The 21,256-nt window shown below is 37.7% G+C and overlaps 1 protein-coding gene across 1 annotated transcript in view; it reads right to left on the bottom strand.

The window, feature by feature from the left end:
* MAGI2 (membrane associated guanylate kinase, WW and PDZ domain containing 2) overlaps window positions 1-21,256 on the bottom strand; it is a 650,039-nt gene that overhangs the window by 481,073 nt on the left and 147,710 nt on the right. The window lies entirely within an intron of this gene.

Raw genomic sequence — 21,256 nt, 5'->3', positions numbered from 1 at the left:
GTGTCCCTTATGGTTTGCCTCCCTCTCAATTTTCATCTTATTTTACTTTTCGTTCCCTTCCCCTATGTTCAGCTGTTTTGTTTCTTAAATTCCATTTGAGTGAAATCATACGGTATGTGAGTGAAATCAGAGAAAGACTGACTTATTTCACTTAGCATAATATCCTCTAGTTCCATCCACATCATTACAAACGGTCAGATTTCATTCTTTTTGATGGCCGAGTAATATTCCATTGTATATATATACCACAAAGCACTATTGGTTTTTGCGTGTTTCAGAATTTATTTTTAAGGCTGAATAATTTTTCCATTTTATATATATAACACTTTTTTTTTGATCCATTAATCTGTTGATGGACTCTTGGGTTGCTCTTACCTTTTGGCTATTGGGAATAATGCTGTTATAAATATGGGTGTACAAATACTTATTTGAGTTCCTGTTTTCAGTTCTTTTGAGCATTTATCAAGAAGTCAAACTGTTGGATCATATGGTAATTCTATTTTTAATTTTTTGAGTAACTGCCATATTCTTATCTATAGGCTGCACCAGTGTACAAAAGGTTCCAATTCCTACACATTGTCACCAACACTTGTATTAATTGGTTTTTGTTAGTTAGTTTTTTTTTTTTAAAGATTTTATTTATTTATTCATGAGAGACAGAGAGAGAGGCAGAGGGAGAAGCAGGCTCCCAAGGAGCAGAGAGCCCGATGTGGGACTCGATCCCAGGACCCTGGGATCATGACCTGAGCCGAAGGCAGACGCTTAACCATCTGAGCCACCCAGGCGCCCTAGCTTGTTTGTTTTTAAATGGTACCTGTCCTAATGGGTGTTCTGGCTAACAGCTTTTACCAATGCCTAATGGAAAATGATGGAGAGCTTAAAAAAGAATCACAGAATACTCATACCTGTACATTTTTTGTAAATTGGTACTTATATTTAACTTAGTCATCTAAATGCAATTCATTTAAAAATGTTCAATTAGTCATTCTTAGTATTTGTCTGTAGATTTCCAGTTAAATCCATTTCAGTTATTGTTTTTAAAAAAGCATCTGAAATGAATATGTTTTTCTGGATGGCATTTGCAAATAAAATTTAGCACCTTTATAAAGTCCAACTGAGTTTTCCTCAGGTAGGTGGATTCAACCAGTAAATTAAGCTCTAGCTATCTGATTACATTTTATTTGCTGGTGTTATGTATCATTCTCTACATTTTATCTGGATTACAATTGTAGGCAGCAAATATTTGGCAGTAGCATGAAAGAATCTTCCCCAATCTCAAAACCAGAAAGATACGGTAAATTCAAGCATTGTTCCTAACAAGTAAGATCACTTTTTTTTTTTTAAGTTAAAAGTTCAGGATTTATAATCTTATTGGTCTGTAAAAATATAAATTTGTGTATTAAAGATGGGTTTTAGTAATAAACACAGCAGTTTTGTTTGTTTTCCATATTTAGTTGCAAGATGGGTGTCTTGAACACTTCCAGATAACAGAATGAAGTCTCTTCTGATGATGTCAGTTTGCAGTGTTCCAGTATTTACTGGCTGTGTGCAACTTCTGGCCAGGAATCTTTGTGGAAGTTTAAAAACAAAATGTAAACTAGGGAATACACTGCTTATCTTCTAGCAATAAAATAAAACATTGCTGAGAAACATTAGTATTAGAGGACCCCCAAAATAGGTGCCTGTTCAATGCTAGTCTTCTCCCTATCCTATACTTTAGTTATCATCTTTGTTATGTGACAATTATCCAGAGGAACATTTTATCTCAATTATCATGTTTCTTCCCTTTTCATTTTCTTTGGCACATAAAAATTAAATGTTTGCTTTCAAAGCATGAATTGGAGTGTATGGTTTTCCCCCTAAGGAGTAAACTTAATTTAATTAATAACTTCAAAATCCCTTAGGTAATAGGAAATATGCATAGTTATTACAAGCCAGTGTGTGTGGAGTAGGGGGAGAAGGGAAGATGACTCAGTAGGAGGTAGAAGCAGATAACATATGTGCAAATGGAAGTTAGAATCTGGGCAAAAATCCAGGAGTAAAGGGTGCTAAGTTAGTCTCAAACAACTTGCATTGCCCAGGTGTATTCATGTCGAGCCAAGAGAAGGTTGCAAGCTTGTTGTAGATGACTGGTCCAGCTCATGTGAGAGCATCTTACTTCCTGCTTTGGGCATGTGTGGGAGAGCAACATAGGTGTGCTGGCTGTAAATAAACTTGATTTTTGAACAGCCACATTTACAAGCCAGAATCAGCAGGGAGGATTTGCTATAACAAAGTGCTTTCCAGGCATCACAGTGTTCTCTTTAAAGAGGGAAATTTCCTCAGTGCACTTTAAATGTGATTTGATTTACAAACAGTTGATATAAAAGACAGGACCACAGTGCTGAAAATACCTGAGAGTTCATCTAGTACAACATCTCCATTTTATAAATAAAGAAACTGAGGATGACAGGGGACAAATGACTGGGCTAACTAAGCAAGCTGAACAGCCTGGAATTCCCAAGCCTCCTGACTACCGGGGCAGGGCTCATCCCACGAGGCCACACCAGTGATTTCTTAGAGCAAGATTTGGATGTATTTAACCTGAAAAGAATCTGTATTCTTTTCCCCAAACTCCTCACCTACTTCAAAGATGATCTTTGGTAATTTTATAGAGTCTGGCCCATAGCATTTTGAAGTGGACCCTCAAAAATTCACTGTGCAAGTATTTTTCTAATCTTAATGATGATGATAAGGAAAAAAAATAATGTTTCACACTTGCCTAGGGCTTATTATGTGCCAGGCATTAATACAGGCATTTTATATCAACTAACTCACAAAAACCCTTATCAGGAAGGGACTATTATCCCCATTTTACAGATGAAGAAACTGAAAGCAGAGTAGTTAAGAAACATGTCCAGAATGTATATGGTTGATAAGTGATGCAGTTGGGATTTGGACAAAGCCAACAAACAGGACTTTAGAGGCTGTGCACTTAAATACAATGCTGTATTTCCTCTGGAAAAACTGTTATCCTACACTACTACTTCTCTATAAGGATAAGGAGATTTTTCTAGTGGCCACATTAAAGTAATTTGTTGAATCTAGTTTCTGTCCCTTCCCTTATGGTAGTCCCTATGGTGGGAGGTCTGGCAGGGAAGAATGGAGAGCCAGAAGATAACAGGTGTGATCTAAATTGCACTGTAAATGCTCCTCAAATGAGGCCACCTTGGAGAAGGCAGAGATTAGATTTTCTGCAGTTTTATTACACTTCAAGAAATACAACATTTATCAATTACTTTAAGTACAGGTCTTCAATATGGAAAGAGCAATGCAGTCTAAGTTAAACGGAGCAGTTACTTGAAGTCAGATAAAACAAGCAGGCTATTATTTCATAAATGACATTTTAATTATCACCAGGAGGCCATTAAGAATGCATCATGGCAGTTTGCTTGGTTCCTTTTAGAAAGATAATATTGACAAACTGCTACGAAATTGCAGTTCAGAAAACAGTATAAATTGAGATTGGTAATAAAACACACATTCACTTGTGTACCCTAAAGCAATGATGAACAATTTGAAGAGAGAAGACAAAGTTAAAATTATATTTTTCTTTTTCAGGGAGAGGCAGAAGAGAAAGTCATTTGCAGGAGGACTGTTAGGTCTGTAAATTTATTACCTATGTGAATTACTTGATGTGTTTAGCATAGTAATTTGAAGTTTCAGCCAACCAAGCACAAGCCACTCATTTGCCGAATGCCCTTGAATGCCAATGCTGCCTTCTTCTCGAAAAAGTCCAGAAGATTGTCTTTAGTGACCTCCAGTCTGGAGGATTTCAAAACAGCTTAGTTTTGGATATAGTCCTGAGTCTCAGCAAGGATGACTGGCATAACTCCAGAACCTTCAGTCATCTTTACAAATTTCACAGCTTCCTCCCTTGGTGACCAGAGGACATTAGGAAAGTTTTTCATATTTAGCTTCCGTCCAAAAATTGAAGGGCTTATTGCTTATCATGACTGGTTTTCCTCATAATTAAAAACCAGTGCAAATATTCTTTGCCAGTGATGTGGGTGGTTACTCTAGATACCACAGGAAAACCATTCAAGCCACTTACCTTTTATCTCTTTCTCCCAGGAAATACTTTTGTATTGGTCTCTTTGGTTATTAAACCAAAGGGGAAAAGCCGTGGTGACTGATTCCGTTATAGGCTAACCACTTAAAACAGAGAAAATTCTTGAGACATCCTTTAGACACAATATAATTTACTTTTCTTTCCTTAGAATTGTTCCAAAGATAGGGATATTATTAGGATCTAGGGATCATTAGGATTCCTAGGGGAAAGGTGAAGATGAGTGGTAAATTGCAATTCTGTAGCCACATAGCAGGTTCTATTTTTATTTCAAGATACTCCCCACCTCTTGCCTTCTTCTCTATATTCATTAATTTATTTCTTCAACAACTATTATTAAAGAGACACTTTCTGTGCCTAGATTCATCTATCTCCAAAGAGACTTTGGTCTAAAGAGGAAGTAAAAGAAACACATAAATAAATAGAAATGACAAAGAAAAAAAGAAATGCCATGAAAGTGTTATATAGAAAATGATGGTTTTACATGATATCATAAGACACCCAGCAACTCTGTTTCAAGAAGGTATCTTGAGTACAAGTGTGTATCCCCATTAAAAAGACCTCATTGAAAAGCTCAAAAAGATTAAAAACAGGTTTTAAACTATAACTATAAAGATGACAAAAACGAGCAAGAGATCTCACTAAAATTCTGGAAGGTAGAATGGATAGAGTGATAGTTAATGTACTCACATATAGCGATGAACGAGAATATATTAAGAAAGGGCTTCATCCAAGTGGAAGGATGGAGTCTTTGCCCCACAGAAGTCGAAAGAGGCTCAGAGCTCAGAGGACACAGGGTAAATGAGATCAAGATGACATAGGAAGCTGGGCGCCTGGGTGGCTCAGTTGGTTGGGCGACTGCCTTCGGCTCAGGTCATGATCCTGGAGTCCCGGGATCGAGTCCCACATCTGGCTCCCTGCTCAGCGGGGAGTCTGCTTCTCCCTCTGACCCTCCTCCCTCTCATGCTCTCCGTCTCTCATTCTCTCTCTCTCAAATAAATAAATAAAATATTTTTTTAAAAAAAAAGATGACATAGGAAGCTAAAGGTAGAACCCTAACGATCATTTAACCCAAAATCAAAAAAAGAAGTAAACAGGGGCGCCTGGGTGGCTCAGTCAGTTAAGCAGCTTCCTTTGGCTCAGGTCACAATCCCAGGGTCCTGGGATCAAGTCCCACTTCGGGGTCCCTGTTCAGTGGTTCTCCCTCTCCCTCTGTTCCTCCCCTGCTCGTGCTCTCTCTCTCTCTCGCTCTCTCTCTGAAATAAACAAATAGAATCTAAAAAAAAAAAAAGTAAACAGACCTCTCTGATGAAAATTAGGAAGGCAACATAGGAGTTGGAGCATGGGTAAATCTCTCTTAAATGAAGCATCTGGGACCTGAAAGATTAAGGCTGGCTCCTTAAACTGAGGCTACAAATATGTGGGCAGAGATCATAGTGAACTTCTAATTTTTAAATATAACTAGGCCATGAAGAATAAGCCTTCTTTTCAGAAAAGCCTGAAACATAAAATGTGAAGAACGATGATAAGAACATAAGAATCAGTCAGGAAAATTTAACATAAGAAAGACGTTACAGGGGCGCCTGGGTGGCTCAGTTGGTTAAGCGAATGCCTTCGGCTCAGGTCATGATCCTGGAGTCCCGGGATCGAGTCCCGCATCGGGCTCCCTGCTCGGCAGGGAGTCTGCTTCTCCCTCTGACCCTCCTCCCTCTCATGCTCTCTGTCTCCCATTCCCTCTCTCTCAAATAAATAAATAAAATCTTTAAAAAAAAAAAAAAAGAAAGACGTTACAAACAATAAAAATCAGAGAATAAGAAAAGATTCGGAAATTTAAAAAAAATATATATATATATACATGATGAATGAAATTTAAAGATATTTAACTGGAGAGTTGGGTGATAAGAATAAGGAAATTCCTCATATTAGGAAATAAAGGGACAAAGGGAGAGAAAATATGAGGGAAGATAAATAACACAGGTCAATCCATGAAGACCACATCTGACTAACAGGGGTTCCAGACAGGATAATAAACATGAAGGATTAAATGCGCAAAGACACATTAAAAAAAAAAAAGTATTTTCCAGAGCTGAAAAACTGTCTTCAAATGGAAAAGATCAACTGCAGGTTTGGCACAAACACCTTTTTTTGAAAAGTAATATACATAGACCTATTGTGAAATTTCAGAATACCAGGACCAGGGGTCAACAAACTTTCTGTTGAGGATCAGAGAGTAAATACCTGAGGTTTTGCAAACCATAGAGTCTCTGTCGCATCTACTCTACTCCCCTGTTACAGCACAACAGCAAACATAGACAGTATGTAAGTGAACGAGCATCACTGGATTCCAAAAGAACTTCAGGTGCAAAGCAGCTGGTGGCCTGCGTTTGGCCCATGGGCCATAGCTTATTGACCCCTGGCCCAACGCAGAGAAAATGTCAAAAACAAAGAAAGAAAAAGGATAAACAAAAATGAAAAACAAGCAAATAGCCAGATAACCTATAAAGGAATAAGTATCAGAATGGTATGAATAATACTGACTGATAAGATAGTGGAATAGTGATTCAAAGTTCTGAGGAAAATACACAGAGTCATGCACCTAGTTATTTCTTTTCTTTTTTTTTTTTTTTTAAGATTTTATTTATTCATGAGAGACAGAGAGAGGCAGAGGCAGAGGGAGAAGCAGGCTGCCTGTGGAGCAGGAAGCCTGATGCGGGACTCGATCCCAGGACCCTGGGATCATGATCTGAACCTCAAGCAGATGCTTAACCGACTGAGCAACTTAGGTGCCCCTTGTGCATCTAGTTAAACTAGCGAATGGGAGGGCAAGACTTCAGACAAGGACTCAGAAATTTACCTCGCAAATATCTTTTATGAAGAATTTACTTCAAGGTGAACTTTAGTAAGACCAAAGAGAGAAATAGGGGAAAAAAATACCCACAAAAAACAAAATAGAACCCAGAAAAATAATATATCCAACCTATAAGTAACCCTGAGTAAGGCAAGGGAACAGAAGGCACTGCAAGGATGGTATTTGGAAAAATTAAAAACTTGACTGAATACATAATACAGCATTTGAAAGAAAAAAAAATAAAGGTACAAAAAAGACAAATAGTAACAGTAGAAAAATCAATTAGAAAAAGAAAGCATTTAAAACCCAAACAGGAAAGGACACATAATCATAGCATTCTGCTTGTCTATGTAATGAACAGATGAGTATTTGCATGGATTGTCAGGAGAGGAAATCCTGGTCCATGCTTTGGAAGCCTGAGAAAGCAAGCACTGGGAGGGGAATCGAAATGATTTTAAGATGGCGAGAGCATGGACTGCACACATTGTAAGAGACGAGATCAGAGGGCCTTGTGTGTTATGCTAGAAATTTCTTTTTTCTTTCTTTCTTTCTTTTTCTTTCTTTCTTTTCTTTCTTTTTTTTTTTTTCCCCAGGAATTAGAGGCTACTGACAGCTTTAAACACAGAAGTAACAAAAGTTCAGTTTCTGACATACTGGTTTGGTGGTGGTAATAGACCAGAGGTAGAGGTAGAGAAGAGTGAAGGCAGGGAGAACTTACATGGGGGACACGCAACTGAGGAGTTCCATTGGGGCTTTTGTTGCAGAACTAGAATATCATGGTAACCAATAAAGAGGCATCAATACTGTGCATCCTAGAACTCTTCTATGAGCTTTTGTTTGAAGATGACCAGCTCTTGTTTATCTTCCAAATGGGGAGGGGAATGCAAGAAAACATTTTGGGTTTGATACCTCCAAGAGCAACATAGAAGCAGAAGATACTTGAAACAGGGGCGCCTGGGTGGCTCAGTCGTTAAGCGTCTGCCTTCGGCTCAGGTCATGATCCTAGGGTCCTGGGATCAAGCCCCGCATCGGGCTCCCTGCTCAGCGGGAAGCCTGCTTCTCCCTCTCCCACTCCCCCAGCTTGTGTTCCCTCTCTCACTTTATCTCTGTCAAACAAATAAATAAAATCTTAAAAAAAAAAAAGAAGATACTTGGAATGGAGTAAGCGGAGGATATTTTTCAAACTTCAAGTTTTTATTACAGAGTTCCCAAACTTCCACACCTCCAGTAAAAAACTGAATATTGGGGCACCTGGGTGGCTCAGTCGGTTAAGCCGCTGCCTTCGGCTCAGGTCATGGTCCCAGGGTCCTGGGATCGAGCCCCGCATCGGGCTCCCTGCTCGGCGGGGAGCCTGCTTCTCCCTCTGCCTCTGCCTGCCTCTCTGCCTACTTGTTCTCTCTCTCTCTCTGTCAAATAAATAAATAAAATCTTTAAAGAAAAAAAAAACTGAATATTGTCCAAGGTCTGAGAACTTTTGTTCTTGTTTTCAGTCATTATAGCTTCAGAACTAACGCACTAAAACTGTGGTACTGATAGGATAGGCCAGCTACTCTTGCTAAGGGTATCCATCCTCAATTTCAGTCTCCAAAGAACAGACCAGATTCAGGAGTTTGAGTGGGCAGAGACTTGGAATCAGCATTTTGAACAGATGTTTGGTAGCTCTGGATTCAACTATACTAACGGAAAAATATATACTTAGTCAATATCCCTTCTTTTAATCTACCTACATCTCACTTTATATAAACATTCTTTGCCATCAGTTCTGCTATCAGTTTGTGGGATGAACCCTGAAGCTCAGATATAAGCTTGTCATTTTTAAGATAATGTCCTCAAATTCTACCAAATAATTCCTACCCTTTGCTACCCTGTGTTATTTAATTTGGCAGAGAACTTTGGGCAACATTTTCCATAATTTTTCTCCACCAATTTGGTGCCATGCTGTTTGGAGTTAGAGTAAAAACAAATTATCTTAATGTGAAACTATATATAACCTGTGGAAAGGTAAATATTTAATTGTGCCTAAATTTAAAGTGGTATTTTATTTTCAGGATAAAATTAGATTCAAGAAATTGTTGTTTTCTGAAATTATCTTTCTTTTTAAACCGTCTTTACTGAGATTTCTGTTTACTCTCTTACCAAGTTTAATTACTGCTTTTAAAAAGCAAAGAACTTCATGTTCCACACTCTGCTGCCTAACCTGCTCAAGAACAAGTTTCAGAGAGATTGTCGTATGTGAGTTTGACCTAGAATATAGGTATTCATTTGGTTTCTGTGCTGTTTTCCTCAAAATAAAACTATGTGCTCAGTTCAGATACATTTTAGCATTGCAGTCAGTTAATATAATGGGAATTATTTTCATTTTTTTTTCACTGTATAGCACGAACATTCACTGAAGAATAAGAAATGCAAATAGAAGTATCTGTGATGAGGCACTCAAAGCTTAATGACGGATTAGGAGAAAGTAGAATCTTGGGAAGCAGAGGACTGGTAGGCTCTCAAACAGGGGCATATGAAGTTAGAGACACTAAGATATTCTTCAGTAGAGTGATGAGTCTGAGACTTTATTTGTCCCTAGGATTCTTCAAATCCAGAGGAATTATAACCATAGAGTAACTTCGTAATTCAGTTCTCCTTTGGTGGGTTATGGATAGAGGTCAAAAGGAATGCACGTGGATCTGGATCTAAACCAAGAATTTTCCCTATTAGGAAATAAGTCCCATAAGGACAGGGACTTTGCCTAGTTCACTTTCTTTCATCAGTTCCTAGAACAGAACAATTGCTCAAAAAATATTTGTATTTGGAAGGTAGGAATGAGGGGAGGGAGGGAGAGAAGGAGGGAGGGAGAAAGGAAGGAAGGGAGGAAGGAAGGAACTAGGAAGACACTACGCCAGTGACGTATATACCTTAGTATTATTAGAGCAAAAGAATGAAGCCCTGAAAATGAAGTGTAGTAGATTCTGAGGACACAAGATGACTTTATCAGTCCTCTGGTTCCAGGAGCTTCCATCCTAAAGGGAAAAGCAGATACAATGTGGTGGCTATTTCAAGGATGTGGACTAAGTATTATGGAAGCAGAAAAAAAAAAGAGTTAGTAATGAGTAAAAGTGAGACTAAAATCTAAGTCCTCTAACTTTGAATCCTATCCCTTTACATGAAGGTTCTGTATTCGTTAGGTCCACCTTGGTAGGAAGTATTATTAGTTTTCACTCCCAATTGCTTCAAGTTTTAAAGCCATATTGCAGGTGATGTCTAGAATGCCTTTTAGCAAGTTACTAGGACAGACTATTGAGGAAGAATAGTAAACTAGCTTTCTTCTTATTTACCAATTACTTCCAGAGCTCTGATTGTCATCCCAATGCCATCAAGAAATTCTGATCTTGCCCCAGTGTCCAACAGTGTTAACAGTGCTCAACCTGGCCATCACTATAGCCACATGGATGGGTCTATCATGTAACAGGGAGTCAGGGTGCAATAGAAGCTAGTCCTCAGGGAATCACACAGAACTGTTTTTATCTATGCTGCAGACAGAAATCTGGGTGTTTCCATGTGTGCTACACATGTGAATGTACCTCACCTGTGTGTTGAAGTGGAAAAAAGCTGGAGAACTGCCACAATAGAGAAAGGCCTATTTTAGGATGCAATACAAGTTCAAGACAAGATTCTTTAAGTAGGAATTGCTCTTGAGTTGTTGGTAGAGGAGAAGCTAACCAAAGAGACAAACCTAAAAAAAAAAAAAAATGTACGGGTAGGAGAGGGAAGAGGGAATAGGACTTTGATTAGTTATGTAAGGTCCAAGAAATTTATTCTGTAGCACTGACTAATTCCTGGGCATCCTCCAGTTTGAGAAGCATACATTTTGCTATTTTTATTTGATATTATGACATATCCTAAGATTACTGATAATCTGATACATTTTTGTAATGCTTTACATAAAATAGCTAAATTAAGTGAATTGCTCTGTGGTCTAACAACTAATTTTAGAAGATTTGGATCACAGTGCTGCTGAGTCCTGACAACTTGAAATACAGTCAGGCGCAGTGTGGCTAACCCATTCAACTCCACACAAAAAGCAAAAAAAACTTGTAGTTTTCCTAACCCATAGGATTTCAGTCAAAGAACCCATGCAGTGATATAAGAGAAAGAGAAATAAAGGAAAAGGTAAACATAATGCACACATCATTAAATGGTTTAAATATTGGTAGACTCTTGCGATTCCTAAATTGTTTCATACTTCTCATCTGCATTTAATTGTAAATGCAACTGATATTGGATGACTTGATTTCTTAATGGTTAGATTCACATTTATTAGAGTAGGGATTTGAGAACAAAGCTTTCAAAATATCAGACTATTGTGGTTTTGCTTGCATATATCTTTACAAGGTTTCTTCAGCAATCTTCAATCCAATATTCCTAGAATCTTTGTGATATCTGACACTCTGTTTTCCTCCCCCATACAGAATCATTCACTTGGTAAAATTTGCATATGTCTATTTAATAATCCAAGAAAAATAGGTATGTGACACTTCTTTATTTTTAATTACCATATAACTGACATAGAATACAATATAAAAACAGTATATTCTAAAAACCTCTTCCAAATATTGAATTATTTTGGATTTAACTGTCTTCTTGTGATGTCTTCAAAGAATTGTTCAATGTTAAGTAACTAAATTTGCTCGCACATTAATTTAAAAAATATTTATTGAATGCTTTTTATGAATACGGTATGTTAAGCTCTAGGGATATTATGGTAAAGAAAACAAACTATATGTTCTCAAAGACTGTATAGCCTAGTGGCCATGGAATTAAATAGAGAATTGCAATAAGGTACGGTGAATACAGTAAGAAGAGTTTAGGATGGGGATATCATATAGGTATATTGGGCAGTTGGGGAGAGCTGCCAGGAGAAGTAGCCTCTAAGTAGAGGCCTGAAAGGTAGAAGGAATTAGTTTGGTAAATAAAGGTAAAGGAGGGTGGTGAGGAAGTGACTGTATGAGAGGAGTTTAGGCAGAGGAAAAAGAGCTATGAGAGGGCATAGCCCATTTGGGGAGATATGGGGGATTAAAACTCAATGTCTGGAAGAGAGGACATGACACTACAGAAGACAGTCAAATAAACTTTATTAAGGAGTTTCAACTTCCTTTTGAAGGCTAGGAAGAGCCCTGAAGGATTCTTAAGCAAGGCAGTAAACAATCTTCCTAGGGGAAGAGCTACTAACAGTGAAGTCTGAAGATGCTTCCCCTTCCCCTGAAAAGCACCAGCTGCTGGCTAGTCCTCTTGAATAAAGCCTACCAGTCAAACAGCCCTCTTCCTAACATGGAGAGGTATAAGACCTCTAAACTATGTCTCACTGCCTCATGTTGGAATACACACAGCCAAGAATCACTTGGCCTGTGTAGAAACCTCCAACATCTAGAGACCAAAACAAACAGAAAAGTAGAAACAAGGGGAAGGAGAGACTGTTCTGGGAACAGAAGAAAAGTGTTTTAAAATACAGATGTTATATCCATGAAATAACATAATGGGATACAAAAGACTGATCAACAGATTGAAGCAAGAAGGGAAAAAGAAACCTATAAATCATCCTATGGGTTTATGTCAAAAATAGTATCCACCAGCATTTTGTAAAATTATTGGTGCAGTTGAAAAATTTATCAATACAGGGGTGCCTGGGTGGCTCAGTCGGTTAAGTGCCTGCCTTCGGCTCAGGTCATGATCCCAGGGTCCCGGAATCGAGCCCCGCGTCAGGCTCCCTGCTCAGTGGGGAGTCTGCTTCTCGCTCTCCTCCCAGCCCCTGCTCTCTCTATCTCTCTCTCTCTCTCAAATAAAAAAAAATCTTAAAAAAAAAAAAAGAAAAGAAAAATTTAGCAATACATAATTAGAAAATTAAGCAAATGCGGGGCATCTGGGTGGCTCAGTTGGGTAAGTGTCTGCCTTCAGCTCAGGTCATGATCTCAAGGCCCTGGGATTGAGCCCTGTGGCGTGTTTCCAACTCAGAGGGGAGTCTGCTTTTCTCTCATCCTCCCCCCCTCCCCCTGCTTGTGCTCTCTCTCAAATAAATAAATAAAATCTTTACAAAAAAATAGAAAAAAAAAGAAAATTAAGCAAATGATAAAATGAGGCAGTTACTAATTCATAAAAAAATGATATATAAAATCATAGTACATCACTTGTCTCAGGACTGAATAATGCTTACATAGTCATAAGAAAATAAACCATGAGTGAATTTAATAAAAAAATATCATTACCTCTGAGGGGCAGAGAGAGGTATAGGGTATATGAGGGGTGTATGTGGCATATAAATGGAAAAGAGCTAAGAATATATACACTAGATCAGGAGTCAAAATATAATTTCTAAAACAGAGAAACCAACAAATAAGAGTACAAGAATATGAGTTTAAAATGTGTAGTCCCATATCAGGTTGAATTACTAAATAAGTTAAAAGTGATGGTCTTAAAGTAGGAGAATGTGGGTTAGTAACAGGTATAGTAGGACTCTTGTTATTAAACGTTGGCCTTTTTTATGCTACTTGACTTTTTAAATATGTTCATACACTACTTTGTCAAAATAAAAATAAAGTAAAATATATATATCTGGCCAATACTTTAGGGAAAGATGCAAATTTAATTTTTTTTTAAAGATTTATTTATTTATTTTAGAAAGCAGGGGCAGAGGGAGAGAGAGAGAATCTCAAGCAGACTCTCCACTGAGCGTGGAGCCCTACACAGGATTCAAGCTCACCACCCTAAAATCATGACCTGAGCCGAAATCAAGAGTTGGATGTTTGACCGACTGAGCCACCAGGTGCCCCACAAATTTAATTCTTGAATCTGATTCATCCTCCTATATTGTATAGTAAAGCAAATGTGTATTGCAATAAACTAAATATATCTTTGAATGGTCTCAAAGATTTGAAAATGTGGGTTTGGGGGCAATCATTCTTCTTTTTTTTTTAAAGATTTTATTTTTGTATTTGACAGAGAGAGAGACAGCGAGAGCAGGAACACAAGCAGGGGGAGTGGGAGAGGGAGAAGCAGGCTTCCCGTGGAGCAGGGAGCCCAATGCGGGGCTCAATCCCAGAACTCCGGGATCACGATCTGAGCGGAAGGCAGACACTTAACGACTGAGCCACCCAGGCGCCCCGGGGCAATCATTCTTAATCATTTTTTCACAAGAATATTCTTGGCATTCTTTCTGAAATTCACCTGCTGAGAAACAACATTTCATATATTTTGCATAAAAGGTCTTAGAAGTCCTGTCTGCCTCATCTCAGGAAATTTTGGTTGTTTACTTTAAGATAATGTAAAAATCCTATTTTCTTTCAGTACTTTGGGAGCATCCTTAAGATATATTCAAATTCTGACCAAAAGGAAAAAAAAAAGGATATATTCAAATTCTGCATCCTTACTGGATGCTAATGTAATTCCAACTTTAAAAAATTTTAATGGCTGAATGTTTTGGACAATGATATCTCCCCTTCACCCCCGACACAATCACTTTCTCAAACTTTCCTTTTCCAAAGCAAAGAAGTTCAAATCTTTACACTTTGCAATGTAACCTATGAAACATAGTAACATACTTGGAAGGATTTACATTAGGGAAACAACAACAACAAAAAATACAAGCAGAAAATATTAAGCTTGAATTGTTTGTGTATCAAACAATTCCTATGGGCTTGTTCCTATCCATATATAATATAATCAGCACAAAAGCTTCCTTCCTGTAATGATGACAGAGGCAAGCTAGATTCCTACTTAGCTGAATCTCTTAGATTTGAACATGAGGAATCATCAATAGAATCTGTCCCACAATCAAAGCTACATAGACAGTTCTACTGCTTAACTGTTGTAAGGATTTGAAAGGTTAACTCTACCATACTCTTGTTTTTCTAACCCAAATTCTGGAAGAATAAATCTTTTTTCTCCTCTCACTCCTTCCTTTCTATATAATTCCCAGAAGATCAAAAACCTTTTCTCTCCTTTTGAAAGATGTCTTGTCTTGAATACTTTGAAGCAAGTCTTTGTGAACATTTGATTTAGTCTCCACACTCAAAACTGAGTAGAAATGTTATGTTCTCTCATTTAAGGGCATTTTTGTTTAAATCTGAGAGCCTTTTCACAAGAATAAGACAAAGGAAAGGGATGGGAAGTGCAGGCAAACTGACATATATAAGATTGGACACATTAGCAAAGAACCAGGCATATGATTATGTGAAATGGGGGGGGCAAAAGAAATGGGGAAAAATATCTTTTCACAGAATGTTTTTTATGCTTATTTTGATCATTTAAATAATAAACCTTTTCTATCAAATACATTATTAGAAAAAAATAAACCTGCATATAAATTAGGAACTTCATTTTAAAAAGTAAGTCCTATCATATAGATTTTGTTCATCAGGTTTCATTTATTCTTTGCTTTCAGCTTTAGAAAAGGAGTTGAAATTAATTGATTAACCAAGAATTACAATAATGGGGAAAATTAATGGTGATTTTAAGAGCAATCTGATCAAAGCTTTAGCTCCCTGACTCTGAAAAGCCAGCTCCTTTTACAATAAGCAATCCCAGGCACTGGTTACTAGATGTAGGGACTCAATCTTTCAGTCATCAAAGACCTCCTGTACTTTTTCTAATTAAACTGACAGACACACTAAGGAGTGCCAAGAAAGCTGATAATGAAAAGTACTAAATCTTTTACAAAATTCTGAGCTGAACAAGGCATAGTATCTGGCTCAAAGGAAAAAGAAATACTAATTTTCTTATACATAATTAATTTAAATGTTTTTCTTAAAGGAGCAAGTAATGACAGGAGATGCTCTAATACAGGTTCCTCTTAATTTAAAAAATGAATCTGCTGCCTTCTAGCTCTGCTAGATGTCTATTCTGGGGAAATCTTATCTAGGCTGGTGACCTCAATGTCATTTTTGATGAGACAATAAGACCTGTATGAAGGCCATTTTGAAAGAAAAGAGACCTTGAAATGGACTAAAAAATCCAAAAGGTGAAGCATTATTGATTTAGGGGAATTCTGGCAGAGAGCATTTCTATTTTCTTAAAATCTACAAAGGAATTTATAAAACTTATGAGACCTGTTAATTCAAAAGGCTAATATTTATTGAATACCTACTGTGTGCCAGGTAGTATATGAGGCAGCAGGAATACAATAATGATCAAAAGCAGAAACAGTCCCTGCCCTTGTGTGGCTCATAGACTGGTAAGGAATATTGGTGCTAATGAAATAACATAAAAATGAATGTATAATGGCATTTGATATGTAGATATATAGATATCCAGAGAAATAGGATTGATTCCAATATTTCATGCAGCATTGTAGACTAAAGGAGTCAGGAAAGGTTTCTTGAGAAAGTGGCTCTTGAGCTGGTGTCTAAAGAATGAGTAGGATTTAACTAGGGCAAAGAACTACTGGGGAGAGGAGAGTGTGGGTAGGGAAAGTTCTTTAAACAACACAATAGGCATGGTGATCCTAAGATGTCAGAAAACAGCATTTCAAGGACTGAGGGAAGGTGGCTGAAATATATTGGTGTGCGGGGAGAGCACTGGGAGACATGATGCTCCTGAGACAGATACGAACTAAAGGGTTTTGAAGATCACTCAAGGATTTTCGTCTCCCCTGCCCTTATTGTTCATTTGTGTGATTGATAATTTACTGATTACCTTTCATCCTCACAGTGACTCCCATTATTCCACACATATACTATGGACAAATATTTTAATGTATTGAATGAAAATTCATTCATTGCACTGATATTTATTGAGCACTGTCTTTGTTACACATAACCACTCTAGGAATTGAAAAAATAACAGTGAACCAAATAGATCTAAATCCTTTATGGAGCTTACATTTATAATGAGGAAAACAGAGAAATAACAACATAAATAAGTAAAACATAAAGTGATTAGGTGTTAAGCGCTAAGGATAAAAATGAAGCAGGGAATGGGAGCAGCAAGTATAAAAACATACCTTTGTGTTTGAATATATCCTTGCTGATATTCATTGTTGTTTTGTACGAATACATTTTAAGTCATGGAAATGGCATCGTGCTACAGATCTTGTTTAGTTTCCTATTTTTTTTCTACTTAGAACCATGTTCTTAAGATCCTTCATGTTATTAGTACATGGAATCTTTTTTCTGTTGCATAATATTCCATGTGTCTCCACCACATTTTATGTATACGCACTCTCAATGATGGAAAACCAGATTGCCTCCATTCCTTATTCTAAGCCATGGATCCATGAATTAATGTGTGGGTTGGGGGGTTGGGGTGACAGTGGAAAAGCAGAGGGTGCTGGCTTTGCATTTAAAAAAAAATGCTGGATGTAATGTGAAAATTGGAGTGGAGAGAGTCTAAAACATATTTAAGTAAGCTATTTAGGAGACTTCCTGCAGCAATCCAGGAAGAAATAATGCATCTTAGACAAGGTAGATGGTAATGGTGGAACTAAGGAGAAATGAGAGGATTCAAATAGTGTTTATAAAGTAATGTTGATTGGCCCTGGTGACAGAATGGATATGGAGGTGAGGGAGAAAGATTACATGGACCTAACACTGGTTAACATATACAATTTCACAGTGAAATATCCTTTAACAAGCCTATGCAGAAACAATTCACTAAATACCTACTATATCCTATAAACTGTACTAAGAGTTTAAAAGTCCAGTAGAGAGACAAAAAATGACAACCAAAATATAATTCTACAATTTCTATGATGAAAACCATAAGAAGTCCCAGGTACAAAGCATACTGAAATCTGTTTGGAGATGAACAGAATTTCACCAGGCAGACCCTGGAGGACAGCAGAGGGAAATCCAAGCACAAAGACATGCTAGTGTGGACGACTGTAACATTTTAGAGCAATTTTAAGGAATTTGTGTATGCTAGATAGGAATTAATGAAGTGGAAGCTGGCAGGGATGAGAAGGACCATACCATTCCATAGCATAAAAAGAATTTTATGGAAAAGTTGATGGAAGCTATTTGAGCAGACAAGTAACCCTATTAGATTTGGATATTAAGATTACTTTAGCCCCAAGAGAAAAAAGGCCAGTAAGGATACTTTCGGTGTTCCCTGAGATGGTTAGAATATGAACAATGACAAGGATGCCGGGAACGGACCAGAGGGGTACGTTACGAAGATGCTACTTAGGGGTTAGGACTGGAAAGGACTGGATGATTACTTGAATGTTGTGGGGAATCAAGGGTGACTCCTATGTTTCTGACTGGGGCAATCATGTTAACAGGTATGACGTTTACTGATACTGGGACTACAGTGGGGACTCAAGTTTTGAGGAGATGATGTGCTCAAGTTAGGAGAATTTTAGTTTATGTTTCTTTGAAGGACAACACAGATGGAGGCTATATATAGGTTTAGACCCAGGAACTAGGTCTGAGTTAGGGATACAGATTTAAGAGTGGGTGTATGTGTAGACTGAGAAGTAAAAGAATTAAGACTAGCCAACTTCGTGAGGGACCAGGCAGAACAATCAGTGTAAGCAAAGGTGAATAAGACAGAATGGGCAAAGATAGTTAGGAGGAGAGGAGAACCAGGAAGAGGAAGAGAGAGGGAGAAAGAGAGAATATGACTATATGGTATTCCATATATATTCTCTAAATATATAAACATTTTCTAAAACGTTACACTGGTTTATCTCTTTTACATACAAATTCAATTTATCTTTGCATGTGATGGCATACTTTTAACAAAGAATCCAGGTTTATAGTGTTTGGATTTTATGGCATCAATAAAGTTTTAATCTATAGTTAAAATGACTGCTCTATAAAATTTCCCCTTGTCTTGCAGTTTACATGTCCTTGTATTCAGCTTAACATACCCCTCCCATAATTTCCTCTATATTTTCTGCTGTCTTTGCATCTGTTTCTCATGTATGTGGGCTGTTTCTTCTATTAAAAAAAAAAAAAAAACCTCACCATTTCTAATTTTCATTTTACTCTCTTCCACATCCTCTATACATATTTGTAAATGTATTACATATTTTCCAGGGTCTGACAAGAGCCTGAATACTAATGGAATTAATTATATTAACAATAATAACCCAGATGTCACTGCTTTTTGAAAATACCTCCTACGAGGACCTTTGCCGTTTGCCCAGTGCCTATAATACTGCAGCAGGGTAGGATGTTGCTGCTAGTTTGTCCAGCATTTGAACCCCTTCTCTCTGTTTAAGAAGTCCATCATTGTGTGAATACTGTGAGAAGAAGGATCCTGTTTCCTTTTCCAGACCTATGAAAAAATATCACTCTGAACCTGGGCAGCTAGGGCGCAGACATGTGACCAAATCTCAAGTCAATCAGACACTCTTGTTGAGGATTATGAATCTGGACAGATTAACCTAAAGAAGCAGAGAGGGACGAAAATGTTTTCGAGCATCCAACAGCCCAAGTCCAGGGGTAGGGCCCTGTGTCCTGGGCTAGCAGTACCTGTAGCTGTCAGAAGTCAGAGACACTCAACAGGGTTCTTCCTTTGTAGTAAGCAACTTTTACATGAAAACTGCATCATATATTCTATCTCATTAGTAGTCAAACATATCCCTGATGATAAGTAACATTCAGCATTTTTTCATGTAACTCCTGGCCATTTGTAGATTTTCTTTGAAGAAATGTCTATTTAAGTCTATAGTCCATTTTTTAACTGGGCTATTAGGGTGTGTTTTTTTTGTTGTTTTTGTTTTTTAATCATTTTTTTTAAAAGATTTTATTTATTTATTTTGAGAGAGAGAGAATGAGAGAGAACACATGAAAGGGGATAGGGTCAGAGGTCAAAGCAGACTCCCTGCCGAGCAGGGAGCCCGATGCGGGACTCGATCCAGGGACTCCAGGATCATGACATGAGCCGAAGGCAGTCGCTCAACCGACTGAGCCACCCAGGCGCCCAGTAGCTCATGTTATTTTTATTTTTTTTTTTAAGATTTTATTTATTTATTTATTTGAGAGAGAGAGAATGAGAGACAGAGAGCATGAGAGGGAGGAGGGTCAGAGGGAGAAGCAGACTCCCCGCCGAGCAGGGAGCCCGATGCGGGACTCGATCCCGGGACTCCAGGATCATGACCTGAGCCGAAGGCAGTCGCTCAACCAACTGAGCCACCCAGGCGCCCTGTTTTTTAATCATTTGAGTTGTAGGAGTTCCTTATATATTTTGGAGATTAATCTTTTTTTTTCCCTGCTTCCAATAGCAATTTGTTGATTACTATGTGGCAGATACTGGGGGTTCTAGGGCTATAAACATAAATAATAAACTCTTCCTGAATCAAAAATCTTAAAGTCCCACAGAAAAGACTTAGAAACAAATGATTACAATAGAATTTGATTAAGTTAATAAACCTGTGTTCTCTCTTTCTTTGGTTTCCTGTCTTCCAGAAATACTTACTGCTCATTATATATTTTAATGTTTTTTTTCTTTTTACCTTTTGACCCCCTTCACCCATTGCACCCCCCCACCCCCACCTCTGGCAAACACCAATCTGTACTCGATCTATGAGCTTGTTTGTTTTTGGTTTTGTTTGTTTTTAGATTCCACGTATAAGAGAGATCATATGGTGTTTGTCTTTCACTTATTTCACTTAGCATAGTGCCATTGAGGCTACCCATGTTGTTGCAAATGGCAAGATTTAATTCTTTTTTAATGGTTGAATAATATTCCATTGTATATACAGTTGACCCTTGAACAACATGGGTTTGACTGCACAGGCCCACTTATATGTGGATATTTTTCCAGAAATACATTGGAAAAATTTTTTTGGAGGTTGAGGTAATTTGAAAAAACTCAGATGAACTGTATCGTCTAGAAATAACAAACTAAGAAAAAAATTACCCCTCTCTCATAATTGGAGAAACTGTATCAGAATCATCACAGGTGTTTTTTAAAAAAATGTAACAATGTTTCTAATACTCTATTATAAATATGACTGGGAAACTGCATGCCATAAAAATTTTATAATCATTCATTCATTAGTATATAGGCTAGGCTACCATAAAGCAATCATATTGCTGCTTCTTTGTTATTAGTGCATGAAGCATTTTACCTGGGAATAAATATGATTTTTTTCACATTATCTTTTTATTTTTGATATCTAGTATTAGTAATACAAGGCATTTTGGGGCGCCTGGGTGGCTCAGATGGTTAAGCGTCTGCCTTCGGCTCAGGTCATGATCCCAGGGTCCCGGGATCGAGCCCCACATCGGGCTCCCTGCTCAGCGGGAAGCCTGCTTCTCCCTCTCCCACTCCCCCTGCTTGTGTCCCCTCTCTCTCTGTCTCTCTCTCTCTCT

The sequence above is a fragment of the Leptonychotes weddellii genome, chromosome 12 (genome assembly GCF_054177405.1).
Source record: "Leptonychotes weddellii isolate Sample4059 chromosome 12, ASM5417740v2, whole genome shotgun sequence".
Lineage (NCBI taxonomy): Eukaryota > Metazoa > Chordata > Mammalia > Carnivora > Phocidae > Leptonychotes > Leptonychotes weddellii.
This window is presented reverse-complemented; position numbering and strand designations above follow the sequence as displayed.